This window comes from Sus scrofa, chromosome 1, assembly GCF_000003025.6.
Source record: "Sus scrofa isolate TJ Tabasco breed Duroc chromosome 1, Sscrofa11.1, whole genome shotgun sequence".
NCBI classification, from domain to species: Eukaryota; Metazoa; Chordata; class Mammalia; order Artiodactyla; family Suidae; genus Sus; species Sus scrofa.
Genome location: NC_010443.5, coordinates 164,003,492 through 164,028,563, shown reverse-complemented (window position 1 = coordinate 164,028,563; position 25,072 = coordinate 164,003,492). Strand labels below are relative to the sequence as shown.

Here is a 25,072-nt window from a genome sequence, read left to right as displayed (position 1 = left end):
AGTCCTACTAAACTAGCACAGGAACCCTTTTAGCTCTCCATTTATTTTCCCCTGAATGGAAATCAGGCCCCGGGTCAGATCCTCAAACCAAGCCTGGGAATTAATTAGGCATGTAATGCTCATTAGCAGTAATGAACGCTCCTTGCTGAAGTCCTTGTGCAGCTTGGTGGGGAACGTGGCCTCTGTGCAGGAACGAAGCATTTTTCCCTGAGCAGGATCTTGATAATACAGGAGCCCAAAGCCTTCCTGTGGGATGTGCATGCCTGCGTGAGTGATATATGAGTTGTGTGTGTGTGATGGGTGTATGGTCTGAGACACGCATGCAGTGTATATGGTATACATATATCACGTGTGTTATTTGCATAGTGTAGTCTATAAGAGATGGGCATTCCACACTGTTTTTGAATTATATATGTTGTGTGTGTGTGATCTTGGAAGGTTGCATCTACTGGGCATGTCGTGTGAATGCCTGCAAGTTTGCATGTGGTGCGTATGTAGCACGTGTATCACAGATGTGTGGCGTGGGTACATGGAAAGTCTTGCCTCCATCTGTCTGTGAGTGTGTGATCAGGTATCTGAGCCTCAAAGACTTTGTCACTGTCAGAAGCAATAGATTGCCGAGAATTCCCATGACATTGGGCAGAATTATGATCCCGCTTAGTGCTGAGATAACATTGGTTGGAGAAAGGACAGATGAAAAATGTCCCCAGGAATAGAGAAAGAAATTCAACTGGCTCAGCAGAGGATGGGCTGGGGCTGGAGAGACAGGGAAGAATACCTGATTAAAACTGAAAATCTCTGTTAGCAGCGGAGGGAGGCCTGGAGGAGGAAAGGGAGAGCTCAGCCTAGAAGAACTCAGGAGGAAAGAGACACGGTCACTGGAGGCAGGAAGCCTCAGAAGGGCGTCAGTGTTGGTGGAGACGTGCAGAACAGGGATGCTGAGAGGCAAGGATGAAGGCACGGGTGTCCCTGTCTCCCACCAAGCCTCCAGGATAGAGGGGACCCATGGGAGCTATGAAATGGTGGTGGGCTGGTGAACCAGGACCGCATAAAACATTTTCTGACATCTCTGGGTCTGGATTCCCCAGAAGAGAGACATCCTCCCGCCCCACACATCAGTCACAGAAGCAACTTTTCTTCTCTTTTTTCCTGCTCTTTGCGGTTTGGGTAATGTGACCATGTCCCAACTGGGACACTTTAGAGATAAAAAGAGCTATTAGTAATTATGCCAGGACAGCAGATGAAAACTGGGATTCAGTGTCAAGCACATGGGATGTAGTTTCTCAAAGCTTAGCAATAAGGATGGGTGGGTGTGGAAAGGAAAGCTTCTCACTCCTTCTCAGGTTCAGCCTGTTTCCTGTGGGTGAGGTCCTGGTGGGAAAACCTCTTGTGCCCTCAACCCCTTGAACTTAAACATCCTCTGAATCCTTCCCTGGTCCATTCCCTATAGATGCATTGCAGAGCTGCACGGGCCTCTGGAAGATGGTGAGAAAATCTAACCTTCCATGAAAGGTACCCCAAATCATTTAGGAGTGCCCCCAAAGCAGGGTAAGGCTTGGCACATGGCCGTGCATCTCTAAGGCTTTGCACCATCCAGAATCCCACTGTTGATTTGGACCACAGGAAATCTGGCCCAAGATACTCAGAGAGCTGGATCCAGAGACACCCCAAATGACTCCTCTCTCCCTCATCTCTCTCCCCTTGCATTCCTTTGACACACATTTATTGTTTGGCTGTTTAAGTTTTGCGTTATAAAAATGGCATTATAACACCCTTACAGGAAATGTTTAAAAATAAAAATAAATCACCTCGAGTCCTCCCATCTAAACACAATAATTAATTTCATTTTGCCTGGTCCCTTCTGATCCTTGTCAGCACGCCTACATTTTTATTATTACATAGTTATAAATGCACATATAATTTTACATTCTGAGTTTATTTCATATTTTATCATAAGCATTTTTCCATGTTACATAGTTTTCATAAATATTTTAAATGGCTGCATAATAGTTTGTTGAGTTTATATACCATAATTTACCTAACAATTCCTCTTTTGTTGAACATTTAGGTTGTTTTCCGTTTGGGACTATTATAGAAAATGTTGCAATGAGAATCTTCATGCATGTATAACACTTGTTATTCTTTTGAGTGATTTCCTTTGGATATAGTATTAGGAGTGGGATTATGGGTCAAAGTAAATGAGCATTTTTATAACCATTGATATGTGTTGCCATATTGCTTTCCAAAATGATCATTCCAGTTTGCAACATTATCAGTAATGTGTGTACCAATTTCAACAGAACATTGTCAGTGGTGCATGTTAGCATTTCCCCCCCTAAACTGCTAATTTAGGAAGCATAAAACAGGACCTCTCTGTTGCATGAATTTGCATTGATTGGCTTTCTAGCCAGGGCGCACATTTTCTGTGTTACGGAAGACTTTTATTAGATACTCACTATGTGCCAAGGTCTGTGCTAAGTGCTCCAAGGGCTACCAAGATGCCAAGTAAGACAAGGTCCCTGTCCTCCAGGAGCTCATGGTCCAATAGAAGCATATATACAAATGGCTCTGAGGGGAGATCCCGCTGTGGCTCAGCGGTAACAAACACGACTAGTATCTATGAGGATGCAGGTTTGACCCCTGGCCTCACTCAGTGGCTTAAGGACTTGGCATTGCCATGAGCTATGATGTAGGTCGTAGAGGTGGCTCGGATCTGGCATTGCTTTGGCTGTGGCGTAGGCCGGCAGCTGCCGCTCAGATTCGACCCCTAGCCTAGGAACTTCCATATGCTTCGGGTGTGGCCCTAAAAAGATGAAAACCCAAAACAAACCAAAACAAAAATAATTCTGAGAAGATGCACCTGGGCACAGTAAGAGACATCTTCTTGGAGAGGATGCTATTGAGGTGGCCCTGGGGGGGATGGCTGAGCTTTGAGCCTGAGAAGGGAGGAAGTGGACCCCACACAGAGGTTACAGCTTGAGCAAAGGCATGGAGGTGGGAAAGCATAGGCTGTATACCAGGAACTGGGATGGAGGGTGGGAGAGATCCAGCTGCAAGCATGAGGCAAGCCAGCAGGGAAAGCCTGTCCTGTCAGGCCAGGGACCCTTGGAGGGACCGGCAGTGTCTACTGGCTGGCTTGGCCTCTGGTGGTGCAGAGGCAGGGACTCCAGGAGGATGCTGGTGGGAACCCTGGTACCACAGTTCTCAGAACACCTTGATGCATGTGGTGTGTTCATCCTACCAGAGTGTTTCCACACTCTTGATCTTTTTTGACCCTGAATATTCCTCCAAGATGATTGGCTTCCCTATCCCCATTTTGCAGATGAGGAAATTGAGGCTCAGCTCTGTTAAGTGACTCATATTAGGTCACAGCGTAAGGTGCAGAGCCAGAACTTGATCCTGGGGTTTCTAATTCCAAACCCAGTGCTCGTGAGTGGGCATCAGCACGGAGGGAGAGGAGAGGACGGAAGACAGTCATGCATCCGCATCGTTGGGAACTTAAAAAGAAAAAGGTTGGAGTTCCCACTGTGGCTCAGCGAGTTAAGAACCCGACATAGTATCAGTGAAGTTGCGGGTTCGATCCCTGGCCTCACTCAGTGGGTTAAGGATCTGGGGTTGCCAGGAGTGCAGCATAGGTCGAAGATTTGGCTCAGATCCAGTGTGGCTGTGGCATAGGCTGGGGGCTGCAGCTCCAATTCAACCCCTAGGCTGGCAACCTCCTTATGCAGCAGGTGTGGTGGGAAGGAGGGGGAGGGGAGAGCAAGGGAAAGGGAGGGAGGGAGGGAGGGAAGGGGGAAGAAGGAAGAAAAGAAGGAGGAAGGAAGGAAGGATGAAAGGAAGGAAAAAAATGTAGATTCTTGTCACCTCCACCCAAGACCTGTTCAGTCTAAACTGTGGTTCTGAGCTACCACTGAGGCTGTGGCCTCAGATAAGCTGTGATGGGGTGGGGTTGGGGCAGATGTGGAGCTAGGGCTCAGCCACAGTGAATAGAAAAGAATGAGTCATACGCGTTGCCTCGGTAAATGGTTCTGGTCCACAGCAATGGAAAAGAATGAGTTCCAGGAGGCCTTGGAAATACCTGCCCTGCCTTCCTGCCTGTCTGCGGGCTGGGTCAGCTTGAAGAGATGCTGGTGGGCAGGTACCACAGCCCAGAGCCCCCTCAGAAGAGGGTCATTTGGAGGCTGCTTATTTACAAGGGCTGCTGGGAGCCTGAATGTGGACAGGAAGGGGCAGAGTCAGGGTTTGAACCCAGGTCCTCTGAGTTTCTGTGTGTCTATAAATCCGGAAGCTGTTTCAGAGGGAACTTTCTGGGCTGGCCAGAGCTCTGGAGCTGCATGAGGAGGCCCAGGAGTGTCTGCATGGCTAGTGCATCCAGTGCATGCTCCATCTCAGAACTGCCAGCATGCTGGGGCCTGAGGGTTGCCAAAGAGAATCGACCAGATTAGAAGCACCAAGAGAGTACAGGGTGGGATATGTGTCTTATGTGCCCTTTGGTGGCAGGTAAAAGAAGAAGAGAAAAGAATACGAATAGCAATTAACATTTCGCATACATGATGGCATTTTATTTTCCCGCTGATCCTGCAAGACTCTCGGGACAGTCACAGCATACCTGTTTTATAGATGCAGATAACTGAGGCCCAGTTGATAAGAGCTGGAACAGTAAAACTAGGATTCAAATACAAACCATCAGGTTTCGAATCCACCACTGTCTCAGTTATGGGTGCATTAAATCTCACCCATTTCCTGAGAACATACGCTGTGAGAAACCTGTTAGGGCTGCCAATGAAGAAAGATGATAAAGCCAGGGTGCCCTCATCAGAGCTGTGCTACCAAAGGGTAGTCCCGGGACCTGCAGCGTCAGGATCACAGGAGCTTGTTAGAGATCCAGAGTCTCAGGCTCCACCCTGGACCTCGGGAATCAGAATCTGGATCATTAAATCTGGATCAAAAAACTTTGTCTCTAGACAGAGGTCCTGCATGTGGCAGCATGTTAGAAGCCCCTGCCAGGCCCACCCTGGAGATCTGAACCAAGGTCTGGGACTGGACCTTAGCACTGGTATTTATAAGTTTCCCTGGGTGATTCTAATGTACAGCCAAGGTGAGGAAACGGGTTCCACATATTCTAACCAATTCTGGTCCAGCCTCTCTCTCCCACTGTTTTCTCTCAAGGATTCAGTGCTTTGTGCTGTGTGGGTGGGAGGCGTTTTTGGTGATTATCATCTCAGGGACTCGGAGGGCCAGGAATTCTCCATCATGGTGGGGTTTGGAGAGAGTGAGCTCTGAAGCCTGGAAGCTTGGGGCTGGGGGCTTGGGTCAGAAGTTCACAAAAGCTTAGGTCTACGAGCCCAGTCTGGGTCTCAGACAGGCAGAGGCTCTGAGAGGCCTGCTGGGCAAAAGGAGGTCCATCACTTAATGATTTACATAGCGCTGCAGACATGGATTGGCTGGCACATTTTATTATCATTCCCACTTTGTAGATTAGGAAATTGAGGCTTGGAGATCTTTAAATTTTTTAGCTCAAGGTCACTTAAGTTTATAAGAGCTTGACTTAAATCCAGATCTGACTCTGTTGGGCTACCCTTGTCCTCAGGGTGAAGCTAGGAGACCTAGTAGGGACCCCCTGGCCTCAAGCCCCTCCCACTTGTGCTTTCTCCTCAGCCCCTCCCCCACCCCACCTCCACCCCCCATCTGGGCTGACTGAGGGGCCCTGTGTGAGCTTCAATAAGCTGGGCTAGAGTGACCAATACGAGGCCCCCACCCCAGGGGCCATGTAGAACCAGCCCCTCCCTGAGGTGGCTGCCAGCAGCCAGGGATTGCAGGGGTTGGGGGAGCCGGGAATGAAGGTGCTCGTGTATGAGCGTGTGTGTTCCCCCTTTCTTGGGCACCAGCCCAGGCTTCGCATCTACATGCTGGAACAGAGAGTTCAATTTGGCCCCGATACAAACTCCACAGTCACTGAACTGCCATCTTCATTTAGTTAACGTTCTTTCTGGGCAGACCTGGCTGGGATTCATCTTCATTATCCAGTGAGGGGGCTCACTCCCAGCCAGGCTTTGATCTCGGAGCAGCAGAAAATCACCTCTTGCAGATGACTTCCCCCTGCAGGCCATTAGCATGGGTGGTGGGAGGCTGATGACAGGGAGGGGCCTGCCACCATCCCCCCTCCAACTCCCCCCACTGCACCCCCACCCCTGACGTAGCTACATCCACCCAGGTAGACACCCAGTCCTCCTCCAGCAAGACCCAGTTCATCTCTGGCTCACACAGCGAAACTGAGAGGGAAGGAGATCCTGGCTTCTTCCTCTCTCTGCTCCCCGCCACCCAGCCCCAGTGCTGATAGCTGCTACCCCCAGAACACTTCACAAAACTGCTTTGCATTTGATTTTCACAAGCTCTGAAGCCAGACCCGCCAGGGATCAAATCCTGGCTTGGCCACTAATGTACTGTGTGACCTTGGGCAAGTTACTTCACCTCTCTGAGCTAGTTTCCACATCTGCAATAAATCCACAGTATTCTTAAAATGCCTCCACAGCATAATACATGTTAAGGACTTAGCACAGGGCCCAGGATGGAGTAAATGCCAGGCGCTCGACCACCACATCTATGAGGCAGATGTTGCCATACCTGTTTCACAAATAAGGAAATGGGCTTGTGGGGGCACCTCTGACCAGCTGTGTACTCTGGAAAATTACTTCTTTCCTAGTCAGTGGTAACAACTCCACTTCCTGGGTTTGCTGCGAGAGTCATGTGAGGTGGGGTGTGTGTGTGTGTGAGTCAGGTGAGGTGGTGTGTGTTTGAAGGCTGAAGAGACCCAGGGGCTGGCTGCCCACTCAGAATTCTCCTGAAAGCACCTGAACTCTAAATAGAAGCCCAAGACTTCAGGAGACTTTGTGGCTCTCAAAAATCCTTCCAGCAATGTGGCTTAGGCTCCAGAAGGACAGACAATGTTGGTTCAGCGAGATTCAGAGTCTGATTCCCAAATCTGCTCACAATCCCCCTAGGAATAATCTCTCCCCTCCCTGAGCCCACCCTTCCTCCCTGCTGTCCCCGTCCTTCCTTTTAGCAGTGACCTCCATCCTCTCTGTCCCAGCCCTTTCTCGTCCTGACCCATCCTCCGCCTCCTCCATCCTCAGCTGGCCAAGGGCAGACCAGCACCCCTCCCTCAGGGCCTCCAGACTGGGCACTGCCCCCACATCGTCGGCCCTATTCTTGGCTGTTAGCCCAGCCTCAGGGCCTTCGTCCTGGGGGCTGTGTCCCCGGCTGGTGGCTGGTTTTAATCCCCTGTGATTGGCACTTTCTGACTGTGCAGGGTCAGGTCATTTGGTCTGAGAAACTAGTGCTCCTCTGCCGTCATCCGCCCACTGCGGCAAGGTCTGTAATCCAGCCCATTGATTCTGCCGTTTTTGTTCTGCACACACTCTCGGGCACTCTGACCCCAGTTGGATGTCTACAAACTCTGCAGCAAGCGAAGACAGAGGAGCCTTTTTGCCGCCGGGGCTGCGACTCTTTGGGAGGCTTCTGCATTCAGAAAGCCCGGCGAGGAGGGATTCATAAAGTGCCTCACAGATCCAAACAGATGCCTTGTGTTCCCCAGCCTGACGCCTTGGCCGGCGTCCTCGCACCTGACCACACATTAGTCTGCCTTTTAACTGGGTCTGCATGTGGCCCGGGCACATGGTTACATTTTTCAGTCCCAGCTGGCCCTCCGACAAATGGGGTCACCCCGCCGGGCCATGTCTAGTGGCTCTCGTGGCTACAGCCCTGCTTCTTTCAGGCAGGCTCCAGCCCCAGGCACCGAGCTAATGGGCAGTTTCCTGCAACCTGGAAGGTGGGGCCAGAAGCAGCTGCAGAAAAGAAGAGGGTCTGCGTCTGGGCTTTTCTTTGAGCCCCAGAGTCCTAGAAATTCAAACAGAAATTCTTAACCTGGAGTCTGTGGACCTGGATCCCAGTAAGACCATGAACTCCTTGAAATGATGTGCAAAATTACAGGCATGCGTGTGTGTGCATTTTGAGAGTTGGCAGCTTTCATCAGATTGTTTAAAGGGTCTGAGACCTGAGAGTGTGAGCAAAGCGCAGCTGCCTTAGACCATTTGCAAGGATAGGAAGAGGTGGGGAGCTGGCTCATAGTGGGATTGTGGGAGAATGGGGTCCCTCAGTCTGGACAGACGGGGAGAGGAGACCAGAGGTGTGTGCTCAGGAGAGAGACCAGTCTAGCCCAGGCTCAGAGAGGGAGGGGGGTTGGCCCACAGTCAGGGTCGTGGTTACCTGGGCCCCGGCACCTCTCTGTCCTCAGGACTGTTTGCTCACATACCTTGAGAGAGAGCACAGGACACCCCCCAGCTCTCGCCCCAGGGCCCGTCTCCCTAAGGAAGGACCTAGTCCTGTGCACACAACCTAGCAAGTGAAGTACAGGCTGGGTCCGGCTCCCACTGGCCCCTCCACCCAGTACTCTTCTGCGATAAGCATCCTGCGTTACCTTACACGGGGAGGCCTGGGGAGGCTTATGTGAAGGAACCGTCGGCAGACCTGAGGTCCTTGCACCTGCCACCACATCCAGATCCCACACTGCCAAACCTTACCGGCAGGCAGGAAGCCTGGGCTCAGCTAGCTGTGACCCAGGCCAGGTGACACTCTGTTCTGTTTGCAAGGGTCTTTATACCCCCGGTCCTGAACTTTGATGGAGCCTCTGGATCCGCTCACCTGCCTGGCTTCTCCTGGCCTCCTCCTCTCCCCTACACCCTCCATTCCTAACTGACCCAAGGGCCCTCCCAAACTCACCGTCCCAGTGCCAGTCCTTCCCTGGACTTCCTCCTCCTCTTGGAGTTGAGACCAACTCCAGCCTCAAAGTGTCCTGTGACTCCGGAGAGACATTTTTTTTCCTCTGGCCAGAAACTGTTTTGAAGTTTGCAAACTCTTGCAAATGGAAGAAACAGTGAGAAGATAGGAGCTGCCCCGCCCCAGGCCTGTCATCCCTGCCTCTCTTCTCCCTGCTTCCTCCTGAGTTTTCATACCAACTCACCTGGGTCTTGGTTCCAGGCTTTGCCAAGCCAACTTAGGTGGGTAGAGCATCTGGGAAATTCCTGTGATGCCCAGAGTCTCCCAGAGAAGACATGAGGCTTGAGGCCCTGGGCACTGGCCACTGTTTCTGTCTCCCAGAGATACAGCCTCTTTTCTTCTCACAGATTCTCAGAGCCACAGAGACCTTCCAGGCCACCCTGGCCAGTACTCCCCACTTCAAATTTTGCCTTGAGGACAGCATTATTGATTTTCTTTTTGCTTTATTTTAATGTGTCTCTTCTATTCCCAAAGAGATTGTGCAGTTAAGGGTAGTCCTTTCTTTATTTTTATTACCCCAAGTCTAAGCATAATAAAGACTCATAAATATAAACGATGTTAGAGCTGGGATTGAGTTCATCCTGTTTAACCCCCTCATCTTCCTGACAATGAAACTGAGGCTCAGAAAGTCATCTGACCTGCCCCAGATCCCATCCTTCCACCACACCTTTGTGATTGATTGATTGATGACACCATCGAGGAATAAGAGTGGCAGGTGACACAGGGGTAGGACAAGCCTGCAGAGCTGTCCCTGAGGGGTGTTTGGAATTTCTCAAAGGAGCCAGGACCACTGCCTCTGATTGCATTTGAATTCTTAAAAGTGCCTCCAGGGGTGAGGGGACTGAGACAGCCGTACCATTTCTTCCACTCTGATACCCCACTTTCCCCAAACATGTCCCTGGGGAGGTAGAGGCTTTAATTAGTGAAATGAAAAGACATGTTTCAGATCCCAGTATCCAACCAGGACTTTTTCACTGCAAGTGACAGAAACCCAGCCTAAGGTGGCTTAGGCAGAAAAGGGGATGTTTTGCCTCTTACAACCGGCAAGAACAGAGGTGGATGTTGCTTCAGGCACAGCTGCGTCATGGGGCTCAAATGATGTCAGTAATTTGTTTCCACCCTGGCTCTATTCTCCTTTGTGTTGGCTTCGTTCTCAAGTGTTCTCTTCCCAAAGGAGTGGCAGAGATGAACATCACAGCTCCAGGCTTAACATCCCCAATGGGGAGAAAGCATCCTTTTACCCAATTGTTCCAGAGTGAGTTGCATTGTCCTGATAGGGTCACGTGCCTGTCCCAGAACCAATTGCTGGAACCAAGGAAGGGAGTGTCTTGATTGGCCAGGCTTGTGCCCTCCTTCTGGGGCCAGGGGTGGAATCAGCCCCACCCATTCCACATGGCCTGAGCCTGGGGACGGGGGTCCCTTTGTACTATGAAGACAATAGATGCCCACTGTCCTCTTCCCAGTTTTACCCCTCCACCCACCCCACCCCACTCCCCGCCCCTGGATTTGCTTAGTGACAGCATCACGGTCTGGTTTGGGATGGATGGGTAAAAGGTTAGAGGAGAGGGACAGCATGGCTTAAAAGCATGGATCCAGAAGGGAGTAGGGGAGATAAAAAGTTCTGGGTAACTCAACTCTTGGCTCTCAATCCCCAGGGGTGGTAACAGGGAATGAATAGAAACTTGTTCACATCCATCATGTTTACTGAGCCTCATAAAAATGTCCTAAGACGGGGAAAGGAAACTGAGGCTCAGAGAATGCAGTAACTTGACCAAGGTCACCCAGCAATTCAGTGTTAGGGTGAGTATTTGAACCCAGCTCTCCATACCAATCTTTGGTGTGGCCCTATTTTTGATCCCAGGCCAAGCCCCCTGAGGTCTGGTGGTGGCTGAAAGGCAGAGGGGGCCTATGGTTCCATCTAGGCTAAGGGCTGCCCAGGGTGTGGGAGCAGGGGCCCCTGCTGCCCCAGGGGCAGGGAGGCTAAACTTGGCTGGAGACCGGCTCTGGCTGCAGGAGAAGGCCAGGCTCTTGCAAATGAAATATTCATGGTGGTTATTAAATCAAGTTTTATTGGAATAAAAATACACTTGCTGAATATATTTTATTTCCCTCTGGTTCCTTTCAACCCCCCTTCTTTCCCTGAGTGATTTGATTTGGGGGCCAGGGAAGACTTTTTTCCCCAAATAAATTAGACTTAGGTCAGCAGAATAAGATGCCATGTCAGGATTGGGGCTTGGCAAGAGAGGAACCCACTGGGGGGCTGTGGGGGGTCTCCTAGATGACTGAAAGGTGGGGGGATGAGGGGAGAGGGGTGGGGAAAGGGGTCAGGGCCCCTCTGCAGGGGACACCCCCGGGTCATCCACCACGCCCTCCACGTGTTCACAGACACATGCATCCCCTCCCCCGCTGCCTCTGCTCTTCCTCCAGCTCAGTCTCCACAGAGCTCATTTCTCTTGACTGTCGTTCTCACCTCCTCTCTGGGGCCACTATCTCTCAAGGTGCTTCTCTTGATGTCAGTATCTCTTGGGCTCTGTGTTTCTGCCCGGCTGTCTGTCTGTCTGTCTCTCTCACCTCACACTGAGAACTGTTCCACTGCCGCACACTCGGAATGTCACCCTCACATTCACACCCACAGTCTCACACCCACACCCACACACACTCACAAGCCCATACTCTCATGTGCCCTCTCACACACTCTCATGATGTCACACCCCCCACTGTCACACCCCCTGTTGACGGCTGGCTGACTCAGCAGGTAGAACCAGGGTCCTCTGTCTCCACTCCCTGCCCTGGGGTGGGCATCAGGCACCCACGTCACCGAAACCAGAGGGTGACTTTGGGGCCAGCTCAGCCACCTGAAGCCACCCTCTTATTCCACAGGGAGTGGTCAGAGGTGAGAGCCAGGAGAAGGGTGCCCAGACAGGTATTACCTGTCCTGCAGGGGCACAATTGGATGAGTTAGAAGGCCCCTCCCGACCAGGCAGTGCCCCCCGGATGGTCCACACCCAGCTAAGTCACTGGGATGAGACCAGGGCTTTACATGACCCTGAGACTGTTGAGCACCCAAGGGAGACAGATGTTCCTATGAGCAGAGCCCGGCTTCCCTCACTGTCAGCCCCTGACCATGGCCTCTGTGATGCACCCAGTCTTGTCCTGCAGGCAGCCCAGTTCCCTGAGGCCTGGGGATCCTACTCAGTCCTGAAAGGCCCTGCTGGGTGGGCCATGTACATGGGGGCAGCTCCTTGGGATCCCCTCCTTCTTTTTGCTGGTCTTGTCCAGTCTGCACATGACACATGTCCTGGCACACTGGGTGCCCTTCCTCTCACCTTCCCCATTCGAATATTTCTTTCTTTCTCTTCTTTTTTTTTTTTTTCTTTTGGTCTTTTTTCTTTTTAGGGCCACGCCCTCGGCATATGGAGGTTCCCAGGCTAGGAGTCAAATTGGAGCTATAGCTGCCGGCCTACACCACAGCCACAGCAATGCAGGATCCGAGCCACGTCTGCGACCTACACCACAGCTCACGGCAATACCAGATCCTTAGCCCTCTAAGAAAGGCCAGGGACTGAACCTGCGTCCTCATGGATACTAGCTGGGTTACTTAACCACTGAGCCACAATGGGAACTCCTCAACTGTTTCTTATCTCAACCCTACCTGTCAGCTTCTTGCCCCCTCTCCATCTCCCTGAGCACACGTGCCCAATACTCTCTTTGGGCCACTTCGCTCACTGACCTGAACAGCAGGCCTTGGACGGTAGAGAATCCAGAGTCATTTCTGAGACTTAGACAAAGACTACAACAAAAACACCCCTTGGGCCTCAGCTTCCAGACCATCCAGCAGGTGGAGCCAGTGGGTACTGAGCAGAAGGGTGTGATCCTAGGGCTCAGGGGAGCAAGCTAGCACCTGGGTAGGGGGAGGGCAAGGGAGGCACCTGGGTAGGTTCTGCCAGCAGGGTCAGAGAAGCCTGGGGTGGGACCCCAGGGTGGTGAGGGTAAAAAGGACTGGCTTTATCTGAGAGGGAAGATGGTGGTAGACAAACCTGGCTGGATTCCATCTTCTTCCCTTGACTAGCTGTGTGACCTTGAGGAAGTCACCTAGCATTTCTGAGTGTCAGTTTCCCCTTCTGGAAAATGGGCACAGTAATACCATTTAGGTGCTAAAGCGTGAGCTGTGCTTGGCCCACAGAAGGAGCTCAGTTCATGGCAGGCACAGCTGTCACCATCATTAGCAGCAGCATCCTAGAACCCATGGGCACCAACAATTCCTTGAGATGGCACTGAGGCCTCCTGTCAATCTGACCATCGCTGCCAAGCCCAGACATGCCGCTGTCTGTTGGCAGATGACAGCTTCATTGCAGTAATAATGGACCCGGCTTGCGAGTTCTCCCTTCCTCGCGCCCCTGCTGCTTATGATAATTTAATTGATCGCGCTCACACTGGCTGTGCTTCTCCAGCAGCTCTCCTTGGCTTAACTCAGAAAGGAAAATAAATATATAAATAAATAATAAAACACCCTGCCCAACATCTCTGTAATTAGGAGGTTTGGCTCAGCCCTGAGTCAGGTGACCATAAGTGAACCAGAGGGAGCTGCAGAGCCTGCCTTGTTTAGGGTATCAGAAGAGAAAAAAAATCAGCCCCAGCCCCAGCCAGGCCACCTTTGGGACAATGTCCTGTCTCCAGAGGCATCCCTTTCCCCATTCACAGGATGCAGATGATTAAACCAGAATAATGAAGACTCATTCATTGCTAATTCCTGCAGTGTTGAAACAAATTCACATTCCTATGCAAAGGAGAAAAAAAAAAAAACTTAACATTTGAAAATAAATAAAACCTCAAATAGTATAGTGCTTACTATGTGCCAGACACTCTTTTGAGCCCTTTACAAATAATAACTCATTTAAACTTGTCATTTTGAAGGTGATATTCCGCTGTCAGCTTGGATTTGTAGCAGAAAGCTTTGTAAAAGAAGGCAGTTTGGATCAGAGACAATTTGTCAATGTTGCAGGTTGTCAAGGGCATTGCTAAGAAGAGTCACTGTGTTTAAATTTTGTTTAACCCCTTGCTTCCAGGAAAAAAAAATTGGATGGGTGGAAAGGAGATTCTTAAAGAATAGAATGACAAATTGTTTTGTTTTTATTAGAAAATTCAGAGTTGTGAGTCTGATCTCAGATAAAATTCTTTGAACCAGGTAAATGAGACAGCCTGCTGCTCTCTGGTGGCAGCACACAGGTATTGCAGGAAAAGTACTCAGGAGACCATTTTGCAAACCTGGATGGAGAAGGTAGCAGTAAAAACTCAACTGATCCTAATTGATGATTGAAAGAAAAACACATGGGAGACAGGGGGTGGAGGAGAGATGATAAGTTGAAACAAGATTGGCCACATGGTGATGATTACTGAAGCTGAGAAAAAGGGTTGTGGGTTTTTTTTTTAATAATTAAATAGGAGTTCCCGTTGTGGTTTAGTGGGTTAAGACCTGACATAATGTCTGTGAAAATGTGGCTTTGATTTCTGGTGCCACTCAGTAGGTTAAGGTTCTGGCATGTGGCTTGGATCTGGCATTGTTGTAGCTGTGGTGTAGGCCAGCAGCTGCAGCTCTGATTCAACTCCTAGCCTGGGAACTTCCATATGCCACAGGAGTGGCCATAAAAAGAAAAAGAAAAGTAGTTAAATAGAAGGAAAAGTATATTCTATAAGTAGTAAATTCTTTGCCCTATCCCATTCTATAATTTGAGACCTAGAAATATTGAGTCTGTCTCCTATTCCAAAGATAGTGATCTCCTTCCAAGCAATCCCAAATGTGTGAGCTAGAATCAATCTGCCAGAGGCTCCACCTTCACTCCCACCTATCCCCCCATAGTACCATGGGGAACATCATGATCCTGGATGAGCAGATTCAGGGCCAGGGGAAAATTAGAGCCTTCTTATCCTCCTCCTAGGCTCTAGCCCAGTGGCCATCCTTGTCCCCAGGACTCCTAGCCTTGGCACTTCATAGAGGAGGTGTGCTGCCTCTTTGATGATTTCTTGCCAGAGATTTGCTTTCCTAGATTTAATACATTTTTGCTCTCCCTCTACTTTGTTCCAAGTATTGTGTTGGAAGCTTTCTTTGAGTGGTCTCATTCCATTTTTGCGGGGGGTGAGGGGGGGTAAGGGGTGGGACCACTTACCCTCATAGATGAGGAAATTGATTCCTATCCATATTATTAATCTTTCTATGACTCTCTTCTCCACCAGATTGTGAGTTTCCGGAGTCATGGACTGTGCTTTATTTTTCTTCTTTATTTCCCCATCATCTTATAACAGTAAAGAGTCAGTAAGTGTTGAATGAATATTTAATCATTCAACAAGAGACCATATGACTTAACCCAGGTTATCATACAGCTAGTAAGTGGTAGGATCTGGATTCAGATCTACCCCAGAGCACCTTTTACAGCCCCACAGCTGCCCAAATGATGCTCAGTCTCAATTAATAAGACATTTGTAACTTCTAAACTTATACAGTTGTCTGATGACCCCTGCAGAGGTGACTAATCCAGAGGCTGTTGGCTGGTGGGGAGGGGGAATCACATATCTAGGCTCCTTCCCTTGGTTCCCTGGTCCACAGTAATTGTGTGTAGTGGTGTTCTGGAGCTGGCTCACAGAAGCTAATGAGAGCTGATTGTACCGATCTTTTCCAAACCCTGTGTTCTGTTTCTTCACATCAGTAGCTTGAAATCAGACATGGTAGAAGTATTTACACCATGGAAATTGGCAAATGCTACAAAGGAGAGCCTTGTTTTTTCCCCTCTGAAGAAAAGCATGTTAGGCATTTACAAGAATCCCACTAACAAGGTTATAGTTGGTAACAGGAAGCAATGGAGTGAAATGTGACCAGGAGGTATGCCTCTCCAGGTGGTAATTTTCTCTGGGGAGGGCTAGTAGACCTCATAGTTCATGCTGCCCCTTGTCACAGGTTGTTACGTGTGCTTTGATGCTGACAGGAAATCCAAGAAGATGAAACAAGAGAACTTTTAGCTGCTTTAATTCACTTGCCTCTCATAGAACATGACAACTCCATGATGAGGAGCTGGGGGGAGGGTTCCCCAGAGCACTTGATGAGTGATGGGCAGTGCCAGTTTTTGCTCCTGAGGTGCCCAGGGAATCTCAAGGCAGTTTTGGGTGACTATCACTCTCCTTCTTGGATTTGTCCTTCCAAAATTTTCCTAAGACTTCGTGGCTAAGGATTCTAGAGCAAACTCTGTGCCTGGAAGAAAAGTAATGGAAGGCAGGTAGTTGTCTCATGTCTTGGTAACTCATTTAGCCCTAGGAAAGAGCCACCCTGTGAGACAGGTATGTTGTTCCCCTATGTATGGAACTGAATAGTTTCTCCCAAGATCCATGTCCATCTGGAGCCAGTGAATGTGACCTTATTTGGAAATAGGGTCTTTGCAAATGTAATCAAGTTCAAGATCATACTGACATGCCAGTCACCCAAATGCAGAGTCCAGGAGTCCCACATTCAATCACTTGCAGGTGCTGTCAACCCTACTCATCTTCATGCTGCCATCTTCCTGTCTCCACAACCACTGCCTTGGTTCTAAATCTCCTTAGCTTGTGTTTGAACCATTGCAGTAACCTTCTAATGGTCTCTGCTTCGTTTGGTCTCTTCTCACTCAGATCCATCCTAATCAGATCAGGGTTCCTGAACTACTACCCTCACCATGGCCCTCCTCTTTTCCAAGTCTGCAGCCACTTTCACTGGCCCCAAAGAAGTCCAGCTGCTCCTCCTGTAATTCATAAGTCTGCCATGATCTGGCCTCAGCCTGTTCCTCCATATTTGAGCTCCTCTTGCCCTTTCACTCCACCTTAGCCATCCTATATCCAAGTCAAACTGCTCTCGTTCATTCCCCATCCTTTCCTACCATTGCCAAGTTCAAAGTGATACTCTTCTGTTTATCAACTGGGTGTCCTCTCTGGACCCCTTCACAGCATCGTTATGAGAGCCACATACATCCCATATAGTCTTCACTATTATATGACCCTCGCTCCCAATTTCTTTCCTTCCTCTCTTCTGCAAAGGAGTCATGATGGTCTTTGGAGTAAAAAAATTCCAAATTCAATTCTTTCCCCCTTATTTGCTGTGGGAATGTGGCAAGTGACTTGGTCTCTCTGGCCTTCAGTTTCCTCATACATCTGTTCTTCAGTGAGTTTTGCAGGTTAAATTAGACCATGTGCATAAGGTCCTCGGCACAGAGAAGGCACTTCTCTGGAAGGAAGTGGGGGCTCATCTGGATCTCCTGAGTCCTGAAAGACTCAGGATTACAGGGATGTAACATAAGTCCCCATGTTGATTGTAAGAGCAAGTGAGGAGTCTAGAGGCCTGAATTCTTCAGGCCCAGGAGAATAATAATAGGAGTCAAGACAGAGCCAGCGTAGGAGCATAAGGCCAAGAACAGACGGGGCTGGTTCAGCAGGGCCACGCTGGTTACCAAGCTTCCCTGCCTGATGATATGGGCCCTATGGTAGAGGACAGACACACAAGAGGAAACCTTCCCCTGCCCTCCAGTCTCTCGCAGCTCAGCTGGGCACGCTTTCTGCTCCATGTAGGTGGAGATGGATGTGGAGGCCAGAGACTTGCGTTCAGCCCCAGCTGTGCAGGGACTCAGTGGGCCATCTTGGGCAAGACCCTGCTCCTCCTTAGGCCTCAATTTCTTTGTCTATAAAGTGACAGGGCAGGAGAGGAGGATCGCCAAGGTTCCTTCTACAAAATGGACAGGGAGATGAAGTTAATCTCTCCCCACTGATACAGCAGCTGAATTCTAAACAGATTCTAAACAAAGCCCAGACCCACTGGCTAGCAGATGCTACGTTGATCCTTTCTGCAGAGCCCCCTGCACCAGGGCAGCCCATTATCAGTCATCTTTCCTGCTTCCTTAGGGAGGCTAACAAGAGCTGGGGTGGCCTCCCCAGCGTGCCTACAGAGGCTCTGCTGCCTGAATGGCTATGGCAGCTCTGGCTGCTGAGGCGGGTGGCAGGTGTTCCTGGGCCTAGTTTAGGGCACAACAGAGATGACAGCGCATCTACCCTATGTGTGTTTTCTTATTTGTTCCCAACAGGAAATCAATGATGTCAGAAACCGTGGGATAACTCTGCAACCCCAATCAATAGACCCTGATTAATTCAGTCATGGCCGTTGGGTAAATTTGCTGCATCATAATTAGAATTATTAATTAAAAATAGGAAATCAATTGACACAAATTAAGCAAAAGAGGAATCCTTTGGGCCGCTTTGACATTACTTGGGCAGGTGATTGAGGACACAGCATGCTCAGCTGTAGTTTTGGGGCCCTGCTTCCCAAGAATGCCCAGGTTCCCCAAGACAGAGAGAGTCCAGCCTCCAGGCCCCACAGCTAACAAGGGAGCAGAAAGAATGCCTAGGGCTCTGAACTCCAGGACTGGAAGCCCCCTAGAAGCATCTCACCTACTACCCTATCTTTTAACGTTGGAAAAAAGAATTAGGAGAGGGAAAAACTTTCTTTCTGCTCATTATTTTGCAGTCACCCTTCATACCAAATGTATTTGGTGTGTGATCACATATTCTTTTTCCTCACAACAGCTTTGCATAACCACTCTTTCATTGCAACACAATTATCATTTGAATGGCTGCATAAAGGTCCATAGATGCACCATCATTTACATAACCAGTTCCCTATTGTTGGCCTTTGAGTTGTTTAATAATGATAATAGTTGAATACATTGGAGAGCCATCCTCACAGCTTGCACTATGGGCTTTACATGCATTGTTTTGTCTGAACCTCACAACAATCTCGGGAAGCAGGTACTATAATTATCCCCATCTTACAGACAGAAAAATAGACTCCGCAGAGTTGAGGGATTTGTCCAAGGTCACATGAGGCTTGTTGGAGGTGGAGCTTGTGAGAGACCAAGAGTTCTTAAACATCATGCTGCTCTGCCTCCAGTTTCCTTATGTTCATAAGGTGGGTAGCCATGCACAGCTTCCTACATCTTGTCTTTTTCTTTTCCAAATGTCATTTTTCAAAAAAGATTTTTAAAAATTGAAGTATGGTTTGCCTGCAATGTTGTGTTAATGTCTGCTGTACAGCAAAGTGATTCAGTTATACACATATATATTCTTTTTAATATTCTTTTCCATTACGGTTTATCACAGGATATTGACTATAGTTCCCTATGCTATACAGTTGGACCCTGTTGTTTATCTATCCTATATATACTAGCTGGCATCTCTTAACCCCAAACTCCCAATCCACCCTCTCCCACTCCCTCTCTCAACTGGCAACCGCAAGCCTTTTCTCTATGTCTGTGAGTCTGTTTCTGTTTTGTAGATAGGTTCATTTGTGTCACATTTTAGATTCGACATATTCAACATAGAAGTGATATCATATGGTCTTTGGCTGGCTCTGACTTACTTTACTTAGTATAAGAATCTCTAGTTGCCTCCATGTTGCTGCAAATGGCATTATTTTGTTCTTTTTTATGGCTGAGTAGTATTCCATTGTATATATGTACCACATCTTCTTAATCCATTCATCTGTTGATGGACAGTTAGTCTGTTTTCATGTCTTGGCTATTGTGAATAGTGCTGCCATGAACATAAGGGTGCATGTATCTTTTTTTTTTTTTGTCTTTTAGGGCTATACCCACAGCATATGGAAGTTCCCAGGCTATGGGTCAAATTGGAGCTACAGCTGCTGGCCTACACCACAGCCACAGCAACACCAGATCCGAGCCTCATCTGTGACTTATACCACAGCTCAAGGTAATGCCGGATCCTTAACCCACTGAGTGAGGCCAGGGATCAAACCCGTGTCCTCATGGATGCTAGTCAGATTCATTTCTGCTGAGCCACGGCAGGAACTCTTATGTATCTTTTTGAATTGTAATTTTGTCCTGGTATATGCCTGGGAGTGGGATTACCAGATAACATGGCAACTCTATTTTTAGATTTTTGAGGAACTTCTATATTGTTTTCCACAGTAGCTGCACCAACTTACTTTCCCACCGACAGTGAAAAAGGGTTCCTTTTTCTCCACATCCTCTCCAGCACCCAAATGTCATTTTTATAGATGAGGAAGTTGAGCTTTGAAGTGATTTGGTCCAAGTCCCACAATGGGCAATGGCATCTCCAGGAAGGGAGCTAGGCCTCCTGCTCCTTGGTCAGGACTCCAGCTACTGCCCACCCTGGGCCCTCTTTCTCGTTTGACCGCTCCCTCCTCGTTGCTCCCTTGGGGTTCTCTGCAGTCTCCTGGTGGTCACATCTGGTCAGAGCAGTTCCTGAGAAGCATCTGTCCTCAGCTGGATGCAAAGGCTGGAGTCATGGAGAGACAAACAGGACAAGCCCTGCTGCACCTGGGGATTTCCGTACTAGCTATGGGACAGCCACCACCTGTGACTGCTCCTGCCGGGCCCCTTTCAGTTCATGCCCATCTATATTATGTCACCGAGTGGCTGGGACCCCAGCACTCTAGCTGGGGAATTCCCTCCCTCCACTTTCTGCCCCACCCCCAACACCACACCAAAGGGCTCCCCACCTGTCAGGAGCAGACCATCTGACCACATTCTCAAGAGCAGTTTTCTAATCTTTATTCGGGTGAGACACGGTGGCATACAGTGTGCATGTAGGCTGGGGCCAAGACAAGTTGCCTGTGGGTTATAGCCCATGTCAGTGGTTCCTGGTGATAGAGTTCCTTCCCATTTAAGAAAACATCTAGAAATGCGAGTAATTCAGAGGGAAGTTATCAGGCACTTATGATCTTGACACACTGTTATTTAGTATGAAAAATAAATTATTCACCAGCTTTGTCCTACATTAGTAGCAAATCACTGTGACAAACCTCACACTCTATTGTGCTACGCCGGTTTGTCATGCATGACAAAACAGTAAGTACCCTTAGTCTAAAATATACAGATTGTTCTGCACTCGTACCAAAAATTATTTTCTAAAATACCTGCCACTTTAGACAAAGTCTTTCAAAGCTCCTTTTGTTTATACCCAAATATGACCCAGCTTCTCACTAGATTCTGGGCAGTGGCCCTGACCTCTGCCTTTGAAATGCCCACACACTCTGCCGCTTTCCTTCACGCAGGCACCCCTCCTCCCCAAACAGAGTCACTGGGTCTCGGGGAAGATAGTTTTGAGCCACAGACGTGAATCTGCTGGACAGCCTCCCAGTTCAGCTCACATCTTCGTTCCCTTCCTGCCCCTTTCTTCCCACCCCCACAATCTGCAGTTCCCCCAGCCCCTTATAAGAGGCCCCTAAGGACACTCCCTCTTCTCTGAATGAGGTGCATTGTCCCTTGTGACTCTCAAGAAGCACCATTAAGGCACCGGCCTTTCCTCTCCTGGTGATGTACAGCATTTGTGGGCCATAAAAAGTTAGTTTGAAGTGTTCTCTAACCAACTTAATTACCACGAGCCTCCTTCTGAAGATCGTTCCAGCTAGTTGAATATTAATCTGCAATTCAAAGAGTCCCCAGGCACAGATTGCAAGATCTCTTACACACAAGTAATTAAGACCACAAGTAGACAGACTCCAAAGAATCAGGAATTTTCTCCCAGAACACAAAGCTCTTAGGAACTTCAGGTTACGTTGCTGTCCTCACCAGCCCCCCAGCTCACCTAGCTGGCCAAGCTGGGCCAGGAACTTGGGTTTTGCTCTTTGGTCGGTTCTAGAACATGGGATATTATTAGATAGAGGCAGGATGATGTAGTCGAAAGAGCACTGTACTGGGAGTCCAGGGAACTGGTTTATAGTCCCTGTGACTCTTTTATCTTGGGAAAGTCACTGTCCTTCTCTGGGCAAGGGCATCCTCATGTATAAAAGAAAGGAGTGAGGAGTTTCCTTGTGGCACGGCATTATCACTGCAGTGGCTCAGGTTTGATCCCTGGCCTAGGAACTTCCATATGTTGTGGGCATGGCCAAAGAAAGAAAGAAAGAAAAAGAGTTAAACCATACAGTAAGCACTTAGCTCTGTGTATGTGTGTGTGGGTGAGACTTTATTTTCCTAAGGTTGTCCCAAGTACTGGCTTGGCTATCACTTGAGGTTAAACTTTACATAAGCCTCATGCTGATAATGAGGCCGATGAACTCTGCCATCAGCATGAGGTGGTAGGTAGGGCTGGCAGAAATGCCTGGTGACTCACCCATGCTGACCCATGAGCCTTCCTAAGTTGGCTCACTCAGTGCTGCAACCATGGACCCTCAGCCCCAGGCAGATCAGGGGTCTGCAGCCACTGAATTAGAACTCAAGTTAACCTTGCTGATAGCCTCTGAGCCAAGAGAGAAACCAGGAGAGTAGAAAGAATGTGGTAAGGTACAGGCCCTGGGGAGGGTGAGGGGGCTTGTGTTTGCTTGCAAGCCTGGATCAGCAGGCTCAGCATCCTTTGCTTCTCATGAAGTCCCTCTCCCATTGTGTGTCCCCACGCACAGGCTCCCCCCTTGCTTGGTGACTAGACAAGCTGCCAGTGGGGAGCTGTCCTTGGCTCTCTCCCAGCCCTGGAGCTCACCTCTCTGTGCTTACTGCTCTGGCCTTTAGAAAGGGCTTTTATATACAGGTTATTTAATGTCATTCGGATATCTTATTCCTGGGATATAGACTGGAACAAAAAGCAGAATGACAACAGCAATTAATTTTCCTGTCGAGGATTCCAGCAGCTGGGAGAGAGCCAGACCAGAGGCAGGGAGCCCAGCAGAACATGGAGATTTTGAATTCACAGCCCAAAGTCTAGAGTCTCAGGGGCCCACCCTGTATAAATCATGCCCGCTTTGGGGCTCAGCCACACCTGAAGGAGAAAGGGGAAGGGAAGTCTGTTTACTCTCTGGGCTTTGTTGCTCGGCTCTTCCAATCAGAGTGAAATGCAAATGAAAGTCGTTGGCTTGGCCCCTCCTCATCTCTCTCAGAGAGCTCCAGCCAGCATTGCCTTAACCCCATGGCCTCAGAGAATTCAGTGAGGGAGAAATCCAGTGCTTCAGTGTGTAGGACATTTTAGCTGGCAGGGACCAAGTCCCAACCTTTATTTTATTTTTTAAAAATTTTTATTGTGATTGATCTACAATGTTCTGTCAATTCCATCCTTTATTTTAGAGATGTGAAAGTGGAGGCCAAGTTGCCTGAGGTCATGCAGTTGAAGAGTGGTAAAGCAGAGACTAGAACCCCAATCTCTTGACTTGCAGCTCAGCTCAGCGTCTCTCCTCTGCTGCATTCTGCCTCCACCACAATGATAACAAAATGTGGGTGGGTGGGTGTTTCTTCTCCTCATCCTTATCCCACTTATAAGGTCAAGCCTTAATGCTTCTACTTTGTAGATGATGAATACTGAGGCTCAGAAAGGCTAAATGCCACCCATCATACAGTTTTCCAGCTGAGAAGGCCCTTTGTCAGCCAGGAATTCATTTTACCCTTATAACCATCCTGGTGGATAGAGTTTACTATACCCCTTTTCCAAAACTGAGGATTGGAGAAGAGAAGTGACTTCCCCAAGGTCACACAGCTAGTCAGTGGGTAAGTGGGACTGAGCCCAGCTGTTCTCCACTATGTGAACAGGTTAGTGGCAGAACCAGGAACAAAGTGTAGGCCCTGACTCTCAGCCTTCAAGTCCTGTATAATGTCCCAGGATGACCCATTTCCCTACCTGATGAGACTGCCCCTCAGCTCAGTGAATACCAAATGACATCACACCATTTTTTCCACTTAGAGATGCTTCACTACCTGCCTCTACTCTGAAATTCTGTGATGCTTGCAAATGTCACCAGGCACCATCTGAAATGGTTTTCATTTAACCACAGGGAAGCCAACTGGACAGTTTTTCTCAGAATGTTCTTGAGAGTTCTCTGAGCTTAACTCACCTCCCCTGCCCCCCACACTCACTGCCTTCTTTGCTTCCCACCCTGAGAGTTAGTTCCCCTTCATACTTACTGGAGCAGGAATCATAACAGTATTACCAATTAGTAATTATATTGCACTTAAGTGTTTTTGCAAGCATGTTTTCAAGCATTCTGTCACTCGATGCAATTATCTCCACTTGACAGATGAAGAATCAGAGGCTCACTGCGGTGAAGGGATTTGCTGTGGGTCACGCAGTCTGTCAGTGGCTGAGCGAGAACTCAATCCCAAACTTTCTGGTTCCTAGTTCTATGCTTTTCAGCATAAGGCTGGGAAAGAATAAACAAATACTTGTAGAAGGTGGGGGTGGGGGAGAATTTTCAAGAGAGCAAACACCAGACACCCCTCTAAGAAGGGCTTCTTCCTGTCATTTTCATCACCAGAATGTCCTGGATATTGAAGAAATAATTTGTATCCTAGAGTGACAGGAATGAAAGGAATTATTCTACTTTCCATGGTCTCTTTTCAAAAGTTCATGGGTGTGGAATTCAGCACCAAGGACAGCGCATTGGGCCCTGTGGTCCTGGTATTGTAAGCCCTGAGAATTAGAAAGGTCCAACATTAACCCTCTGTACAAGCCATTTCCACTACACACACACACACACACACACACACACACACACACACACACACACTCACACTCACACACATTGTCTTTTTAGGGCCACACCCATGGCATATGGAAGTTCCCAGACTAGGGATCAAATCCGAGCTGTAGCCGCTGGCCACAGCCACAGAAATGCCAGATCTGAACCACATCCGTAACCTACACCACAGCTCACTGCAACACCGAATCCTTAACCCATTGAGCGAGGCCAGGGATCAAACCTGTGTCCTCATAATTACTAGTCAGATTCATTTCCACTGAGTCACGACAGGAACTCCCATTTCTACAATATTTAGAGCCCATCTGACCTCTGCTTGAATACCTTCTGCCATGGAGGAATCTTACCACTTTCAGTCCTTTCCAGCCTATACCCTATTCCTAAGTGGAGAAATCCAGGGAAATGATTACTACTGAGAAGAGGATCACCAAACTTTTAAAAACTATTTAGTATTTGTCACATATAGAAAAATAGAGAAAATAATATGAAAAACACCCCCCCATCCACATTGAAAAAAACATTAAGATTCACTGTTTTTGCCTCAGATCCACTTTAAAGGAAGAAGATGTTACAAAAACATTTGAAGCCCCCTTCCTGTCTTTTCCTCATCAAATTCTCCTCCCTCCTTTTCCTCAGGGGTCATGTGTATGGTTGTTAATACCCTTCAATTCAAACTTTAAGTCACTGCCTAGAGACCTCCTTTTCCAATCCACTCTTTTAGCAGATGAGCAAAGC

General features: G+C 48.6%; 1 protein-coding gene and 1 non-coding gene across 17 annotated transcripts in view; both read left to right on the top strand.

Moving 5' to 3' along the window:
• The window catches only part of MEGF11 (multiple EGF like domains 11), a 380,511-nt gene that overhangs the window by 246,876 nt on the left and 108,563 nt on the right, over nucleotides 1-25,072 (top strand). The window lies entirely within an intron of this gene.
• MIR339-2 (microRNA 339-2) lies at nucleotides 2,507-2,592 on the top strand. Its single transcript, NR_128431.1, has one exon. It is a non-coding gene; the product is annotated as a microRNA 339-2 (primary transcript).